This window comes from Herpailurus yagouaroundi, unplaced genomic scaffold (assembly GCF_014898765.1).
Source record: "Herpailurus yagouaroundi ecotype Mexico unplaced genomic scaffold, PumYag 246, whole genome shotgun sequence".
Classification (NCBI taxonomy): domain Eukaryota; kingdom Metazoa; phylum Chordata; class Mammalia; order Carnivora; family Felidae; genus Herpailurus; species Herpailurus yagouaroundi.
In genome coordinates, this window is record NW_024412463.1 from 1584567 (window position 1) to 1604087 (window position 19521).

At 47.8% G+C, this 19521-nt stretch overlaps 1 long non-coding RNA gene across 1 annotated transcript; it reads right to left on the reverse strand.

Annotated features, from left to right (window-relative positions):
• Positions 1-15857: 15857 nt before the first annotated feature.
• LOC121019970 (uncharacterized) lies at positions 15858-19006 on the reverse strand. The gene is made up of 3 exons (XR_005785840.1): positions 18554-19006; positions 16731-16904; positions 15858-16574 (listed from the first exon to the last, which is right to left on the reverse strand). It is a non-coding gene; the product is annotated as an uncharacterized LOC121019970 (long non-coding RNA).
• Positions 19007-19521: the final 515 nt, after the last annotated feature.

Genomic DNA, 19521 nt, shown 5'->3' on the forward strand with positions numbered 1-19521 from the left:
TATGCCGCTGCTGCTGGACAGCAAGTTAGGGGCCCAAGCCCCTGACAACCTCATGGTGTAGAGCCACCACCTTAAGGCAGGCTTTTGGGGGAAAACGCACCTTGTATTGTAATTTCTGTCTCATGTCTCTGGACCCCACAGATGAAATTGTATCCAAAATAATATACCTCTGAAGAAGTTGGTCTGGGTTGGAAAAGCCCAGAAAATACACACATGACAGGAAAAAAAAAGGAACAGAAAGAAGCACACAGCTTTGATTCCCGTGTACCAATGTATTCCTTTTCAATACACACATACATAATACATACTTTCACTACGTGCTTAACACCATCTCAAGGGATATACCCTGCCCGGGGTCCCCCTATAACTTAGCTTCTGTAACAGAACTGTGCTTTGGGACCTTTAACTTAAGTCCTCCCGCCTCCTCATTCCCAAAGTTGGCCGGCTTCCAGTTGCATATGGGTTGTCTTTTAGAAATACAGATTCCTGGGCCTTGGCCAATTCATTTGAAGACGTGGAATATTAGGAATTTGTAATCTTAACAACACTCCCCATCTCACTAGCTGTGTGGCCTTGGGCGAGTTATTTAACTTCCCTGTGCTGCTGTTCCCTTAGCAGTTGGAGGGAGACAGTAATCGTGCCTGCCACCGCAGAGCTGTTGTGAGGGCATGTGTACGTCCCGGGTACCAAACACCTAACCTAGTAGCTGGAACGGAGTGGGAGCTACATGTGTGACCTACTGTTACGCCCGTTGGTGGCAGTATAAATCGATGCAAACTTTCTGGAAGCCCATTTGCACTGTCTGCCTGTTGAAAGCTTAGCCTGCGATCACTCTCACCATCTGCGTGCACAGGTACACAGCACACACTTACTCGACGAGGGTGGATTGAGCACCCACAATTTAGTCAGGTTGAAAGAGGCAAAGCTGCAGTAACAAACCCCCAAACCGCAGTGACTTAATACGGCCAAGGTCTATTTCTTGCTTTCGCATCATGGTGCAGGCTGAGTACCCTTCACCTTGTTGCCGTCTAGAACAGGTGGTCTTGGAGGTGGACACGGTGGGCAGAGCGAGCTAGAAGGCTTAATGGCAGTTTTTATGTTTTTTAAATTTGTTTTAACGTTTTATTTTTTGAGAGACAGAGCATGAGCAGGGGAGGGGCAGAGAGAGAGGGAGACACAGAACCCGAAGCAAACTCCAGGCTCTAAGCTGTCAGCACAGAGCCCGACATGGGGCTCGAACCCACGGACCGTGAGGTCATGACCTGAGCCGAAGTCGGAGGCTCGACCAGCTGAGCCTCCCGGGCACCCTTCTAACGGCAGTTTTTAAAGACTGGGCCGGGAGCTGACATCACTTTTGCCCATCCCGTTAGACAGAAATGAGCCGCACGGTTGTAACCTAATTGCAAGGGAGGCTGGAGAAAACAGAGAGAGTATGGATGTTGAGTGAGTGTCGTCTCTGGGATATCTATTTACAGGGGACTGTTGTGGGAGCTGGGGACCCAGAGGTGAGCAAGACCAGGAGGGTCCCAGCCTACACAGAGCTTCCCTTATAAAAACCTCTATTCTGAACATGACTCCAGGTATATATCATCTTGTGCTTGAGCAAGATTATCTGAAGGAAACATTTGCAGAAGACATATACATTTGTCACTTTGATAGATACAGTCCAATCGCCCTCCGTAGGATTGTGCCAGTTTTCACTTCCACCGACAGGTACAAGAGTGATTCTCGTCCCGCAGCTTTGCCAACACAGGGTGTTATCAGACTTCTGGATTTCTGCCAATCTGATAGGTGAGAAATGATCTCTCTGTGTACTTTTTTCTCATTGTAAAGGAGGTTGAACACCCTTTCATATGTTTATGGGCAATTTGTATTTCCTTCTCTGTGAACTGTGTGTTTGGGTCCCTTGTCCATTTTCCTACCGACACTATTAAATGACAAAATGAAGGGGTAGAACAGAACGCATGTTGGAATCACTGTGGTAAATTAAGAGCAAAGCAATATTTTGGCATACACATGTAAATATTCTTGTGTATGCATAAAAGGTTGCCACAAGCAACCACGGGAAAGTGTTAAGAAGGGAATAAACTTGATGCCATCTTTTTAAGGCGTGAGCTTTAAAAAGGTGAATTATTTCACGGGCGCCCGGGCGGCTCAGTCGGTTGAGCCTCCGCCTTCAGCTCAGGTCATGATCTCACAGTTTGCGAGTTCGAGCCCCACGTTGGGCTCTGTGCTGCCAGCTCGGAGCCTGGAGCCTGCTTCCGATTCTGTCTCTCTCTTTCTTTCTGCCCCTCTCTTGCTTGCACTCTGTCTCCCTCTGTTTCTCAAAAATAAATAAACGTTAAAAAAATTTTTTTAAGGTTATTTCAGTTCCCTGAATTTGAGGGTGATTTGTGTACACCTGAGTGCTATTTTTTGAGCCTTTCTGAATGACATCACTTTTCTAATCATGTACAAGTATTACTTATATTTTTTGTTAAATGTCAATAAGGGTTATTTGAACTTTGTTTTGCCTTTATATTTTTTCTATTTTAAAAGTTCTAATATATGTTATTTTAATTCAAGAAATTTTTAGAAGCACGCTGTATCTGCAAAGAATCACCATCAGGAATTGAGGCCGGCCCCAGAATTCAGCTCAAGTCTTACACTTTATAAGTGCTCAAGAAAATTTGTTGGATCGAAAGAAATGGAAGCTTCTCTTTAACTGAAAGATCCCAGATGTGGAATTGCACTATTCTTTTATTTTTAAGATCAACAGGGGAGAGAAACTGGAGTTGCCTCGCCTGGGATTTTTCTTTTTTTTTTTTTTTTTTCTTTTTTTTTTTTCCAGGTGAGGAGCCTGGTGCCTTTGTCCCATAAAGTCAAAAGCTTTAGGAAACACTGGAAGGGAATCTGAGAAGGATGCCTCCCTCTCAATGCTGCCTGGGAGTCCCGAGGTTTTATATCATTGGTTCAGTTGGGGTCATGTGCCCGCCCCAGCCAATCACCAGGGAGTGGACCACTGATTGGTCACACCCCGTTCCTGAAGCCAGAGGTGGGGTTTACACTGCCCAAACCAGGTGGACCAGGGGACCCTGGCTGTGTGGGTTTTGCCCAAAAGAAAATGGGAGTGCTGATGCCAGAAGGAACAACAGATGCTGCCGCCACATCGCCTCCACCGCCACAGACACCTACCTTGCCAGCTGCTGGGGACGTGGTGGTGAACAAGGCAGACATTGTCCCAGCCCTCAAGGAGCTAACATCTTAGAGAGACGGCGGGGGGGAGGCACCCAGATGTTTTTCAACTTACAGACTGCAGTCAATTCTGCGAAAGCCACAGACAACGGGCTGAGTTAGAAGATACCTTGACTAGGTTGGTCAGAGCGGAAGTGAGACAGGACGGATCAGAAGAAACAACCAAATAGTCACAGATGAAAAAAAAAAAAATCAAGGTGGATTCCTGACTTCACACCTCAGCCAGGACAAACTCCCAGTAGATCATGGACTTGAACATATAAAGTGAAACCACAGATGTAGTAAAATAACCCAGGTATTAAGTGTTTTGGAACTTCAGACTGTAAAAGACGTTTTCAATAATGAAGCAAAGCCCAAATGTCCTAAAATGAAAGATGGACAAATTTAACAGCCTAAAACTGTTAAAAACAATATTTATGGCTAAAAATAACCTTACTAGATGAAATGCCAAAAGACAAATTGGGCTTATTTGGGCTAATCACAAAGGGCTAATTTACTTAACATACAAAGTGCTCCAAAAAATTAATGAGAAAGAAACCACAGACAACTCAGTAGGTAAATGGGCAAAAAAGACTGTTCACAGAGAAGGAAAAACAAATGGCTTGTCAGGTATGAAAAGATGTTCAATTTCATGCATAATAAGAGAAATGAGATACCATGTTCCTCCCCATTAGATTGGCAAAAATCCCAGTTTGACAATCCACTGTATTGGGATCAGAAAATGAGTGGGGCGCCTGGGTGGCTCAGTCAGTTAAGTGACCAACTCTTGCTTTGGGCTCAGGTCATGATCTCCTGGTTTGTGGGATGGGGCCCTACACTGGGGTCTACTCTGACAGCTCAGAGTTTGCTCGGGATTCTCTCTCTCCTTCTTTGCCCCTCCCCGGGCTCATGCTCTTTCTCTCTCTCAAAAATGAACAAGGAAACATTAAAAAAGAAAATGAGCCACTCCACATTAAAAAAAAAAAAAACAACAAACTTTAGCAATATCCATTCAATGTAAAATGCCCATATTGTTACCCTGACAATTCTACTTTTAATCATTTATTTTACGGGTTCGCCGATACATACACTAAATGACATATATATATACAGTCATATATATATATATATATATAGTCATATATATATATATATATATATCTTGCTTTTAATTGCAAAAAAAAAAAAAAATAGGAAACTGCCTACTGATAGAGAGTAGAATAAATGAGAGTCCATCTGCCCGAGACAGTGTTCCCTGGTATAAAAGAAGGAGGTGGCTGTGAGCAGGTAAGTGAAGCTCATGCCAGGGTTTCCTAAGAAAACAAAACAACTTTCAGAACCACGTGTTCGGCATGTCTCATTTGTAACATTTTAAGGGAGTGAAGGGGAAAGAATATATATTCGTATTTGCTCATACAGGCAAAAAACATATTAAAAGGACAAGGAAGGGTCTAATAACTGGGTGCTAGAGGAAATAGCATATACAAAAGGCCCCAAGGTAAAAAAAAAAAAAAAAAAAAAAAAGGGGGCGTGTAAATTCCAAGGATTAAGAGTGTGCCTGGGAAAGATGACATATGTTACAGGTGGTGGCCAGATGCTCCAGAGCCTTGTAGACCACCATTTAGGAGACTAGTCTTGGGTCCAAATGCAGTGGGAAGACATTCCAAAGAACACGATCCAATTCAGATTTTAAGAACATCTTGCGATCGTTTGGGAGAAATTGTTGGAGAAAAGCAAATTGGAAGCAGGGAGACCGAGTAGGAGACTGGACAGTTTTCTACAGGAGAGAGAAGGTGGACTGGACCTGGCCGTGGCCATGGAGATGGTGAGGAGTGGACAGGCTTAAAAGAGAGGTCCAAGTTGGAATCCGGGGTTGGATGTGGCACCAGAAGGGGCAGTAAAGCCAAGGGAAGGCTGGAGCCTGACCTCTGGCTCACGTGTAGGTGGTGACAGTGTTGACTGGGCTGGGAAGGGGCCTAGGGTTGGCTTGGGATGGAGGTGCCCTCCAGGATGGGGCATGTTAAGGTTGAGATGTCAAGGTCGGTAACACGTCTAACTGGAGACATCGAGTGGGCAGTTGGGTGCTTGAGCCCGCAATGGGGGAAGCCAGGAAGAACTGACGCGACCTTCACAACATAACAAGGGCAGACCCTGCGTGGATTCCAAGTTGGGGCCCCATGCCTACCCTAGACAAGGGTGGACGCATACCTACCCAGAGTCAGGTTCCAGAGTGTTCATAGCAGCTTTAGCCACGACAGCCCTACGCTGGAAATGGCCCAGGTGTTTTTCAACAGCAGATGGATAAATAAATTATAACAGAGGAAGAACAGATAGAGAGAGATGATAGATAGGAGATACAGGCTAAAATAATGAAAAAGAAAGCTACTGACACACCCAACACCGTGAATGAATCTCACATACTGTGCAGAAGAAACCAGGCCCAAGGAATACATACAGTATAATGCCATTTATACAGGATTCGAGAATCAGCAAAACTAATCTCTAGTGATAAAAGTCACAACACGGGTTATGTCAGGTGGGAGGGAGACGGGGAATAGACTAGAAAGGCAAGGGGAATTGGGGGGTGGGAGTTGAATGTTCTAGAAATGAGTGGTGATTACCCAGGTGCAAATTTATGTAAGAAGCGTTTTAGTTATGTTATACCTCAATTTTAACTAAAAGAAAAAAAAATCTTAAAAGTGGGGGGGGCGGGCGGCGCCTGGGTGACTCAGTCAGTTAAGCGTCCAACTTCAGCTCAGGTCATAATCTCGCATGAGTTCAAGCTCCGCATTGGGCTCTGTGCTGACAGCTCAGAGCCTGGAGCTCCTTCAGATTCTGTGTCTCCCTCTGTCTCTGCCCCTCCCCTGCTCATGCTCATGCTCATGCTCTCTCTCTCTCTCTCTCTCTCTCTCTCAAAAATATTAAAAAATATTTAAATATTGTTGAAGAATAAGTGGACCAGCATTATCATCTTAGCAAAAATCAACATAATTCACTTCAAAACAGAAATAATTTCAAAAGTGCTGCAATTATCTTATTATTTTTATATCACTTTTCCTCAACTTTAGAAAAAAACTAAATACTTCTAGGGATAAAAGATTTTTTTTAATGTTTATTATTTTGAGAGAGAGAGAGGAGAGAGAGGGCATGAGCAAGAGAGGAGCAGAGAGGGAGAGGGAGAGAGAGAGAATCCCAAGCAGCCTCCATGCTGTCAACACAGAGCCCGACGTGGGGCTCAATCTCATGAACCATGAGACCATGACCTGGGCCCAACTCAAAAGTCGGATGCTCAACAGACTGAACCATGCAGGCGCCCTGGGATAAAAGTTTGTTTGACTTGAATTTTGAAAATTCCTTCATTGTCATTTCTTTTTCTCCTGTTAAATGAACAAAATTAAATTTAACCATTTTTTTCAATAAGTCATGTCTTCCATTTAAAAAATACTATCTTGGGGCGCCTGGGTGGCTCAGTTGGTTAAGCGTCCGACTTCAGCTCAGGTCACGATCTCGCGGTCCGCGAGTTCGAGCCCCGCATCGGGCTCTGGGCTGATGGCTCAGAGCCTGGATCCTGCTTCGGATTCTGTGTCTCCCTCTCTCTCTGCCCCTCCCCCGTTCATGCTGTGTCTCTCTCTGTCTCAAAAATAAATAAACATTAAAAAATTAAAAAAAAATAAAAAATAAAAAATACTATCTTGGTGGCCCAGATGCTTCTGAAGGTAGGGGACAGGGCCAGACTGAGCATAGGGGCCTCGGCTAGAAGTTGGTGTAAGGCACCCAATCCCCCAGCCAGTCGGTAGAGCCAGGCGACTGCCCCTCCCTCTTGGCAGAGGTCTGGGGGCCACGTTCTGCAGACATTGGGATAGAGAAGAGGTGGGCACTGGGACATCAGCCATTGCTGAAGCTAGGGACGAGGCAAGGAGCTAAAAAACAAAAGGGTCAGACCCAGCTCCCTTTCCTAATCAGCTTCTAGAACACAGGCAGCCTGGCTCCAGCAGGAACCCTGGAGAGCCCTCTGTGGAGAAGTAGAAGTGGGCCCACTCAGCAAAAAGTCTGATCGATAATGACATTCGGGTCCCAGAGTGAAAAAGCTGGCTCACTGCCCAGCCACATTACAGGGAAACACATGCAGCTTCCAGACAGTTCTTAGAGCCTCTCCTCAAATATGAAAAGAGCTCCAAAGAGTCCCTGACATCTGAGAAACACTTCTAGCCTGAAAGACAGAACAGCATCAACGAACAGTAAAAGGGGTCTGGGAACAAACGGAGACATCGCAGGGAGCAGACGAAAGGGCACCCAGGGAGGAACCCAGAGTCCGAGATCGGCATCCCAGCTCCGTACCCTTGGGGTTGCACAGTGCATCACTGTATATGGGACCATGTCCCTGGAAAGTATTGACAATAGAACCCCACGCTGAGGGGCTCCTGGAGGGCAGAAAAGCATCCCGGCTGTTTCGCAACACCCAAGTCTAACAGAAGTCTATTGAGTTGGCTCCTTGTAAATGTTTGTTAATTAAATACGTGAATTCATAAGTGAATCGGTAGGTGAGGAGAGAGTGAATATGTGTCCAGTGAGTACGGTGTCCTTAGCGCTCCCACAGCCATCACAAGAGCATCGTAAAACAGGCAGCATAATATGGTAGCTATGCATACAGGCTCTGGAGGCAGAACGCCTATTTCAAATCGCTTTGAGCCGCTGCTCCCTCATCTATAAAATAAAAGTGATAAGAATGATGGAAAGTGTCATTGTGAGGATTAACTGAACGCATAATAAGCACTTAACAGGGGTCAGACCAAATCTTGTCAGTTAGAATTAGATCTGGCTATACAAAACAGGAAACCCAAATAAGTGACTTAAACAAGGTGGAGCGCCCTCTCTCCCTCCCTGTCCCTGTACACACGTACGCAAGAAATCAAAAGGTGTGGTGTCCAGGGTTGGGATGATGAACAGTCATCAGAGTCCTAGACTTCTATTTTTTTGCTCCACCAGCCTCAAGATTGCCTCATGAACCAGAACAGCTGCCAGAGTACCAGCCATCAGGTCCACATTCCAGTCAGGATGAAGAAGGAAGCAAGGGTGTGTACCTGCCAACTATCAGCTCCACCCACCAACTTCTGCTTGCTTCTCCCCTAGCTGCATGGGAGACACATTACTGCCCAGAAGGAAATCAGGGTCTGTTAATGGGGAACGCACTGAGAGAGCAGCCAGCCATCTGGCACATGAAGGCTCAATAAATATTCACTGTTATTAGTGTGGTTAGCCCAATTTTAGAGAGGAGAAAAGTAAAGCTCAGAGAAATTAGGGAATCTGCCCAAGGTCTCATTCAATTCATTCAAGAAGTGTTAACTATATGCCTACTATGTGCTAGTCTCCTAGGATACAAACGCGGAATAAGACATGGGCTCTACTCTCAAGGACATGAAACCCAGTCATTTTCAAAGAGCATGGCAAGAGCCCTCGGCCAGTGGCCCAAAGGACGGAGCATGCAGCCTGGAGTGAGGGCACGGTGCTGGCGTCAGGGAGGGCTTCCTGGAAGAGGTGGCGATCCTCGCCATGGGGATAACAACTGCGCATATTTCACAGGGCTGTGGAGAAGATTAAATGAGATCCGTGAGTGCAAGCTCAGCACAGTGCTGGGCACACAGTGTTCAAATCAAGGCAGCGCTTACGCTCCTACATCGTCCTCATTATCTTGCTCTCTTTGCAGAAGTAAAAATGGCCACGTCTTAACTTCAGAATATCTTACAGCTGAAATTGTCGTCAAAGGGCATTGACCTCTAATATGTATTTAAACAGCAGAACAACAGGAAATGAAAATTCCTCCTTTTCTGTTGACTGTAGGCCAGAAACCGACCTTTAGGAATGATAAATTCATACCCTCTCGGGAAAAGTTAGATTTTTGAAAGCCAGTATCTGAAGTTTTTATCTTAAGCACTTAACCACCGTCCTCTCTACTCAGTCATAGGAAAGAAACAATAAAGGATTAAAAAAAAAAAATTTTTTTTTAACATCAAAATAAGGTTTGGTCCTCCAGAAAAGGCCAGAAGGACTGAACCTAATTCACATTTTACTCAAGCAACCCCAAGAGAAACCGAGTTTCCTAGAAGAACAAAAGGCAAAGTCAGGAGCTGTTTAAAAGCAGGCTCAAAGTGAAACCAGATTACGTGGGGGCCACAGGCAGCCTTTAAGCTGAACCTCAAAAATAGCGTCTGTCCCTGGGTATTTTGGGAGTGTCCTCGGCAGAGCGTGGCAGGAGCCCGGGGCCTCTTTGGACATCTCCAAGGACGCACCCAAAGAATGTATCACCCGGCCTCCCCTTGACCCCAAGCCCCACCCGGGGCCTAGCGCTGTGTCAGCAGCAGCATAAACAGTACAGAGATAAAGGGAGATATTTAAACACCCAGAAATCATCTTCTAATTTAGGAACTGAGCTACAAAATATCTGTCTCCCTTAATGGCTTGAGTTCAGAGTTTGGATTTTGAACCTCTTCCCCTGCCAGGCTGCCAACACATTTTCATGTATTAATAGACAGCAAGCGTGAGGCTTCAGGGACAGGAGGGCTGTTGGTCTCCGATGGTCTGGAATCCGAAGACGAGGACCATCAGAGCCCTTTCTGGGCCTCTTTGTTTACGCTGCACTTCCTGCGCGGCTGCGAATCGCCTCATCGTGGCTGCTATTGTCACTGTGATAGATTAAGTACTTTAAAACTTGGAGTGTGGAATCCTTTCATTGCGTCCCTCCCTGCATCCTTGTCGGAGGCAAGTTAGAATCGCTCTCCCTGTTTTGCACAAAAGAGGGACATGGCAGGATGTGGGTGGGAATCAGGCAGGCACGGATTCCAGCCCAGTTTAAAATCCTGGCAGGTCTACATTCGAGACGTGTGCTTTATTCCCCACAAGAGGCGGTTGAGGAGTGTGTGCGTGTGTGTGCTTCTATGGGTGTCTGTGTGCCGGGATGCCTGTGCGATGTTATGTGAGTTGGTTCGTGTGTATTTTGGTGTTTGTGTGTCTGTTTGTGTAAAAGGAGGAGGAGAGGGAGGATGATCCAGAGACAAGGAAGAGAATCAGTTAGTAAAGCTCAGAATGGCAAAGCCAGAAGGCCCTTAGGCGATTTCATTAAAAATGTGATTATCCAATAATGACTGGTGAAATGACAAGGTCCCTGCTTTAAATTTGCTTTAAAATACTCGCGCAAACTGAGGAGAAGGAATAAAAATGAGATGGGCGAAATGTGGGTAATTATTGAAGCTGGATGCTGAGATGTTAATTACATGATTCTATTTTTGTGTATGTTCGAGACTTTTCATAATACGCTTTGTTTTAAGTTTATTTATTTGTTTTGAGAGAGAGAGAGAATCCCAAGTAGGTTCCACACTATCAGCACAAAGCCCCACACGGGGTTCCATCTCATGAGCCATGAGATCATGACCTGAGTCACTGCAAAGTATCATCCTGTAAATATCACTTGTAAAAAACCTTTGTAAAAATTGAACTAGTTGCCGGTGCATACGAAGGGGGAGGGGGGGTGCACATAAAAACCTGGATTTCCAGCTTTTCTGGATAAAACCAGAAGCTCTAGTGACTCTGATCCCATACTCCCTTTCAGTAACAAAGCTGGAAAGCACCCCTTTTAGTTGGGAGCTTTTGTTCTCAGTTCGCCACAGTCCCCACCATCCTCTATTACCCCTGACATTAACACTGCCTGTCATCATTCTTCTGTCACCGTTTCTCTTTTAGTAGAAATAAGAGGAAAGCGAACACATTCTCTTGAGACAAAGACTGTTACTTGCCACCCAGATGTCCAGTCTCCCCTTCTTTCTTACTAACAGAAACTCCTACACTATGACGGGCGATGGACGGTATATTCAAAAATCACATTGCCCAGCTTCTCTGGACTCCATGAGTGTCCTAATTTCTCTCTCTCTCTCTTTTTTAGAGTTAGCTAGGTTTATTTTGTTTAATGTGAAATTTATTGTCAAATTGGTTTCTGTGCAACACCCAGGGCTCATCCCAACAGGTGCCCTCCTCCATGCCCATCGCCCACCCTCCCCTCCCTCCCACCCTCCCCTCTCTCCCACCCCCCATCAACCACGCCCTAATGTTTCTCAATCAGGGATGATTTTTAGTTCACAACTGGGGAGGGGGAGACTACTGACATCTAGTGGGTAGAGGCAGGGATGCTGCTGAACAGTCCGACATGACACGTCCCTAGTGCTGCAGTGGAGTGGCCAGTGTGTTGTAAATTAAGCTGATGCTGGGGCTTCCAAGAAAGGCCTTTGGCGTCTTGCCATCCTCCTCCATTTTCCCTACGACGCAAACGTGGCTGGAACTCAAGTAGCCGTTTTGTGACCTCAAGGAGGGGAGCCCCGACGACATCACGGGGCTTCCACACCTGCCAGGATGCTCACCTCCAGCCTGGTTCTATGTGAAAGAAATGCATCTCTAATTTGTTTAAGTCACTGGAGTCAAGTCTCTGTTACTGTCAGCCAAGGGCGGAATCTACATGATGTAGCTCTGTGCCTGATTCTCTATGCTAGCGAGGCGAGGAAAGATAGACAAGGGGCCGAATGTTTACAATAAAAAAAGGGGAGGGGCGCCTGGGTGGCTGTCGGTTGGGTGTCTGACTTCGGCTCAGGTCATGATCCCACGGCTGGCGGGTTCGAGCCCCGTGCCGGGCTCTGTGCTGATAGTGTGGAGCCTGCTTTGGATTCTGTGTCTCCCGCTCTCTCTGCCCCTCCCCCACTCATGCTCCCTCCCTCTCTCTCTCTCTCTCTCTCTCTCAAAAATAAATAAACACTTTTTTACAGTTAAAATAAAAAAAGGAGGAAGCATTTTTCTCTGTGGCAATGACCCAGCCCACTTCCCTCGCTGACGTCACTTTTTGGCCCCCACAGCATTCGGGTTTGCAGCGCCTCGATGGGTCCGGCCCTTCACCAAAAATATGAGGAACAGAGACCCTTAGCAAGTTTCTGGTGACCTGAGGGCTAAGCCACAACCTGGTCCTTCTCCCCTCACGTTTCTAAGAAAGCAAGTCTCAGGCAGTGGTGAAGCATGTGGTTTCCAGAGGGGCGCCTGGGTGGCTCAGGTGGTTGAGCATCCGACTCTTGACTTCAGCCTGTTACGTCCTGCACTGACCACATGGAGCCTGTTTTGGATTCTTTCTCATTCTCTCTGTCCCTCCCCTGCTTGTGCGCTCTCTCTCTCTCTCAATACATAAATAAACTTGAAAAAGCAAAAGGAAAAAGAAGGTGGTTGCCAGAGCCACGCTGCCTTGGTTCAAATGCTGGTGTCACCATTGAGTGGCTCTGTGACCTAGCTCACTTCAACTCTCTGTCCCTCAGTGTCTCATCTGGAACATCAGGATGATGATAAAGGCATCTACTGCTTGGGATTGTTAAGAGAACTCACATCAGCCAGGGTCCCGGCAGGAGCAGAATTGTAAGAATAAACTGTAAATGAAGGTGTGGATGGGGTGTAGGGAACCCGCAGGGACACTGCAACACCCCAAGGCTAATAACAGAGGGCATGTTACCACCAGGTAGTAACTGGGGGGGGGGGGAGGGGGGGCTCCAACCCCTAGATAGAAACGGTGGAGTTGTTATCACTTAGGCCTGAAGGGCCAGATCTGGAGAGAAGGAGCCCTATGGAGAGGGAGTCTGAAGGACTTGTGACCTTCAGTTGAGGGACACAGGAGCCCCTGGTGACCCAACGGGACAGCTGGGCAATAAATACCCAGACCTTCTCTGCTTCCTTCTTCCTATCTCTTGCCAATGTCTCTCATTGGTCAAACCCAATCAGAAGCCAGCAGGCATGAGAGCCCGTTGGTGTTGTCCACACAGGTCACTGAATGGAGTGCACAGAGGAGGAGGCTGGAGACCAGGGCTTTGCATCCCCTACTGTGTGACCGCAAGCTTCTGGGTTGTGCAGTTGTAGGGAACAGAAATGGCCTCTCCCTCTCCTTGTCTCACTCGTAGGAAGGGATACGGATTTGATGGCGGGAGCTCAGGCAGCCCTTTTAGACCTCAGAGTGGAAGTCACGTGTCGAGGGTGCTGAACAAGATAGTAAGAATCTGAAACCCTCACCAGGTAGAACCACTGTGGCCTACCGGACACTGACCCCTGGACTGTTTCACGAGAGAAAGTTAAACTTTCATTTTGTTCAAGCCAGTCATTTCGGCTTTTATTACAGCAGCTGACCTGATATCCTTAGTAGTACAAGACTGAAATCAGGGATTTGCTCAGCTTTTGGAACTATTTTAGGCTGAGCTTTTTAAATTTTTTTTTCAACGTTTTTATTTATTTGTGGGACAGAGAGAGACAGAGCATGAACGGGGGAGGGGCAGAGAGAGAGGGAGACACAGAATCGGAAACAGGCTCCAGGCTCTGAGCCATCAGCCCAGAGCCTGACGCGGGGCTCGAACCCACGGACCGCGAGATCGTGACCTGGCTGAAGTCGGACGCTTAACCGACTGCGCCACCCAGGCGCCCCTAGGCTGAGCTTTTTAAAACAAGAAGTGACTGGAAAGTTACCGACTCTGCTCAAAAGTACCATGAAGGAATCCGTTCTCCAGGGAAATGCAAAATAATACAGTAGGGGGCAGTGTTTGGTGAAGAAAAAAAAAAAAGGACATCAAAAACTCCTTTGGAACTGAGATGGTCAGTAAGTCAAGCTCATTTGCCAGGGTCCCAACCACTCCAAGCTCCCTGGAGATAGCTCCCTCCCGCCAGCTACCAACCAAACCCTGAGATGAAATCAGCTTGCACCGATGTATTGCGGGCGTCCCTGAACCCATCGTGATGGCCATTGGACTTCAACTGCTCTGATTGGCTGGTGCTAGGTCACGTGCTCTGTGGGCGAGGGGTGTAGCAGGAGCCTCCGGGACAGGGAGCCCTCAAGGCCTGGGTAGTTGGGCTCCGGGATGGCAGGGAGCTTGGCCCAGAAGGGACCGCGGTGGATGCAGGAGAGTCCCAAGTAGCCAACATCGTTTATACTCACCTGTAGAAAAGAAGGAAAATCTAGAAAATGACCTAAAGTGTCATGGTGGCGGGAACAGTTGCTGTGGGATTTCCCATCAGCCGCTCTGCAAGATTTGGTTTTGGCAAATGAGGGTATTGAGCCAGACTGGCTAGAGACCCAAGGGGCATTTCCAAAGCTGCAAACAGAGTATCCCCCGTGTTTCCGTAATTTCCTGAAACTCAACAAAGGAGTTCAAGGGAAATACAGGAGGCGATCATGTACCCAAGGGGAGGGTGTGAGGCTTGTTAATGCCATGGGTAGAAAGAGGGCTCTCCACCCAGTGAATGAGCCACTAGCTTCGGCTCCAAAGGCAGTTCCTACAGGAGTGCTGTTTCCTTGAAAAACGGCATGTTCCGCCCTGTTCTTTGGGGAGATTTAAAGCAAGACTGCGATCGGATCCCATAGGTATCTTAGTCTGGAAACCCCCAGAAGCCGAGCTTGTGTCTTCCTTGTGGTTTCCCCGGAGGAACCCTCCGCGACAAAGATTCAAGGACAAGTAATTTACTTGGAAGGCGAAAGATACACCAACAGGGAAGAGGAAAGTGAGCCAGGGAAGGGAGGGCAAAGGAAGTCGAGCAAGTTATCAAGACAGTTACTCCTGTGGGCAGCTGAAGTCTAATCCTGCCAGTGTAGAACATGTGCCTAGGAGTTACCGTGCCTGAGGGAGCAGGGCACCGGGATATCCACACAGCACCTCCTTCCAGGCGCTGGTTGATGGCTGGCTGCTGGGGGCTGGGGGAGGGAGTACGAATTCTCCAGCACTTCTAGCCCGCTCGACTCCAACAATGGGGGGAGGGTGGGTGTGCAAACTCACGCCGCGAAAGAATGCAGATGCTAGCAACTGGAAGGTGGCACATGGAGCTGGGCAAATGGTAAGACCCAGGGCGTACAGATGGTAACTGCTGGTCCCGAGATGCAAGTTTCAGGAGACAATCTCAGGGAGTGGGAAAGGGAGATGGGGAAGGGAGGACCGCCAGGAAAGGGCATGTCAGTGAGCTGGTTCCCTTCCTGGGCACCTGGGGCCCAAATCCCGGGGGGGACCTTTGGGAGACGATGTGGAGCGTCCTTCAGAATTGTCTAGCGCAGCAGCAAGGAAGCCGGGACTCTTAGGAACAGCGCCCGTCTCTCCACGGTGGAAGGTTGTGGCTAGCGTCATCACCTCTCAGGCGCTTCTCCCGTGACCTGCTGTGTGCACGCCAAGCACACAGGCCCTAGTCAGGGAAGCCGATGCTGGAGGTTGGAAACCATAAGCAACAAGCTGCAGGCAGTCCCCCACGGTGGAGGGGTCAACGGGCGCCAATGCTTGGCCAGGAAACACAAGACGAGGGGCGAAAAGGCACAAAACCAACATGGACAAAGTGCAGAACACTTGACATCCCTTAGCGCACTTAGGCGTGTTTTTATAATTCCCATTTTACGGATGAGAAAACGGGGTCAGACAGGTGGTGGGACTTGCTCTCGGTGGCCTGGCGGTTAAGGGGCAGCCCGGGAACTCCAGCTTCAGGTGTACCTGTGGCCCACCCAAACCCCAAGCAGAGTTCATCTTTCCAAATTTTTTTTTAATGTTTGTTTATTTTTGAGACAGAGAGGCAGAGCACGAGCGGGGGAGGGACACAGAGAGAGAGGGAGACACAGAATCCGATGTGGGGCACGAATCCACAAACCGCTAGATCATGACCTGAGCCGAAGTCAGATGCCCAAGCGACTGAGCCACCCAGGTGCCCCGAAGTTCATCTTTTCAAATGAGATACTTCGGTGCTGATAACAATAAAGACGAATGAGTCAATGACCCTTGCAATTTCAAAACTGCAGTTTTCGTATTATGGCTCATGGGGACTTTCTCAGTGTTGGCACTGGAACAACTAAAAGAAATATAAATCGTAGACTCATGGTATTTGTGAGCATAACCATAAATGGCAAGGTCAGCATATGTCCCTGGCTCTGCCATTTAATAGCTGTGTGGCCTGAGGAAGTCCCTTCACCCCGCTGAGTACCAGCTTCCTCAATTCTAAAATGGTAGTAAGACCTGCCTCATAGGGTTGTTGGGAGAATTCCGAAAGATTCTGTTGTGTAAGATGCTCAGGGCGCGATATGGTAGCTTCCTGTGGCTGCTGTAACAGATTAGCACAGATTTAGTGGCTTAAAACAACAGAGTTATGATCTTATACTTCTGGATGTCGGAAGTCCAAAAAATGGGTCTTAAGGAGCTCAAGTCCAGGTGTTGGCAGATCTGCATTCCTTCTAGAGGCTCTCGGGGGGAATCCGTTCCCTTGCCTTTTCCAGCCTCTACAGACCAGCTTGGCTCACGGCACACCCTCCGTCCTCAAAGCCAACGGCATGGTGTCTTCTGATCGAATATTTGTGAACATTAAAATAGAAAAATCTTAATTATATGTGTATTTATTTTATATTTAGGTAGATTATGTATTGTTTTGGTGGTCAACTGATGCAGGGCAGACCACCCCAAAACTCAGTGGCTTAAAAACAATTAATGATCACTCACAGTTCTGTGGGTTGACGAGGCTCAGCTGAGCGGTTCTCACTTGGGGTCTCTCATCCAGTTGCAGACTGATGGAAACCAGGGCCCATGCTACCTTGACTTGGATGGGACGTCCAAGGTGGCGTCTCAGTGCTCTCTCACTGGAGTAGCCTGGACTTCATCCACGGTGGCTCAGGGCTACATGAGACAGGAAGCCCAGAAATGGCCCAGCATCAACTCTACTGTGTTTGATTGGTCCAAACAGACACAAGGTTGTGGCCAGTCCAGATTCAGGGGGGTGGAAAACTAGACCCCACGTCTCAAGGGAAGAATTGATGGCAGCCATCTTTGAAGGCAAGTTAATGTCTGTTTTACTCTTCCTCAACCCACCCCTCCCCCATACCATCCCAGGAGGTTACATGCTATCCCCCTTCCCCCTATCATTCTGGGGTGTCTCCCTCTTCGCCTTTGAGGGGAATACCACTGAGGAAGTGCACCGCAGTTTTGTGGGTTTCCAGACAAGACATGAAACTTGACCCCTCCAGCAGCATCAAGAGTCAAGTACTCTTTGAGAAATTGAAGTGGGCTTTTTCGCTTTGTTTTGCTTGTTTAGTATCCCTTCCCACTTCCTGTCCCAGGATCCCAATCTTCCTGTGGGGGAACTCTTGGGGGGGGGGGTTTCACTCTTTTTGCCTCTGAATGGGCAAATGACCTGGACCACCAAAAAAAAAAAAAAAAAAAAAAAAAACCTCTCTGAAATTTTCATCTCAAATGGAGTGACAAAAAAATTCTGAAAAAAGTTTGCAATGGACACTGTAGGTGACTCCCCACCAATTATTGTACCCCAGGTGCAGAGAGGGCCCGATTAGTCTATCTAGAGGTTCCCCAACCTCTGTACCGTTGACATTTGGAACAGATCATTTTCTGTAGTGTGTGAAGAAGGGGAGGGGCTGTTCCGGGCCTTGTAGGATATCCGTCTGCCTGACTTCCCTGACTTCCCTGACTTCCACCCCTGAGAGGCCACTAACACAGCCCAAAAATGTCTCTCCACATTGCCAAATGTCCTCTGGGGGGCCAAGAGTCACCCGCTGTGTCTCTTGCCGATGACTGATTCAGGGGTGAACAGTCCCAAGCCAGCTGGGCCACTGAGACACCTGGATAGTTTTCCTGGGCATTTCTGGCCGCAATCCTCACTTACTCTTAAGAGCGAGCCAGGGAAGCCATTTTCTCTCTTTCTTCCTTTATTGGATGTTAATCACGTTACAGCCTGATTACCACTGGCAGCCATTTTGCAGGCACGAGGGAACAAGCTTTCAAAGGAAGTTAATATGTGGATGGTAGAGGGAAGAAAGAAGGAGAACCTGGGTTCTCAAGTACATTCTTAAACCTCTGAGTCAACCAGCCCCAGAATTGCCCTACCTACCAACTTCCTTTCTGCGTGAGCCAGTTTGAGTTGAGTTTTCTGTTACTTGCAGCCAAAACGTCCTAAGTGACACATCCTCAGAGAAGAGAGTACTAGCCAGTTTATGCAACCAACCCCCCCAGCCCCCACCCCTCTCCCCGCCCAGGGCATCCTCTTTCCAATCCTTTCCAAACTTGCTTCGGGAGCTTTCCCTCCAGAAAGTTCTTTCTCTCTTTCCATTGCTACAAAGTGCCTTGCGTCCTTCTAGCAAGTTCCTCTTCTGTTCCTGTTGGCCAGAACCAATTTCGTGAGTTGTAGTGGGAGAATTCTATTACCTCAGTTGACTAATTTCAGCCCCAACCCGCCCCCCTCCCACCATTCCCGGCCACCATAACACCACCACAGAGCTACCTTGGAACCCGTTTGCTGAGTGTGACTGACTCACCTCGTAATTCACACATTTCTTGAGACCTCAGAAAGACTGAGCCTCATGTGATCAGGTTGATGGGCAAATCAACACAGAAAACAGTCTGGTAAGTTCTAAAGACAGCACCACACAGCAGGGTTCGTGCCAAAGGCAGCCCGGTGAAGTCACCCCAGAGCATCCGGAAGACTGCTAGATCCAGCAGGGGCTGAGAACCGGGTCAAAGGGCAAAGAGAAGGGCAGGATTCCATGGTCAGAGAGAGTCCCTGGCTCCACCATCAGCCCCGTCTGTGGAAGGAGCTGCTTCGCCCTCAGACCTTCAGCTGCCTCGTCTGTCAAATGAGCATTATTGTATTAGCTTGTCAGGGTCGATGTGCACGTTCACTGAGATGACACATGTCAGACCGGTTTAGTGATGTGTCCCGACTCGTTGAGGTGCAACTATGAAATTGTTTTCTTTTTATGATAACTACTACCCAGTATTCTAGCATTGGCAGTAGAGACCGGAGTAGAGCTAGCAGCAGGCTCTCACAGAGCGCCCCCTAGGCACCAGGCACTTCCTTTCTGCGTGAGCCACTTTGAGTTGAGTTTTCGGTTACCTGCAGCCCAAACACCCTAAGTGACACATCCCCAGAGAGGAGAACACTCAAAATGACCTTAGGGGGTAGGGACCCACGTTATTCCCATTTTATATGAAGAGACACAAGAAGGTAGGTAATTCGCCCCAAATCGTGCAGCTCTCTTGGGTTGGGTTTCCTTAACCTACCTTTCTGCAATTCCATGACTTGTCAGGCTCTGGTGGTTCAATTCAGCTTTTAAAGCTCAAAACGCCTCAGGGCACCTGGGTGTCTCCATTGGTTCCGCATCTGACTCTCGATTTCGACTCAGGTCACGATCTCACAGTTCGTGAGTTCAAGCCCTGCATTGGGCTCTGTGCTGATGGCATGGAGCCTGCTTGGGAGTCTCTCTCTCTCTCTCTCTCTCTCTCT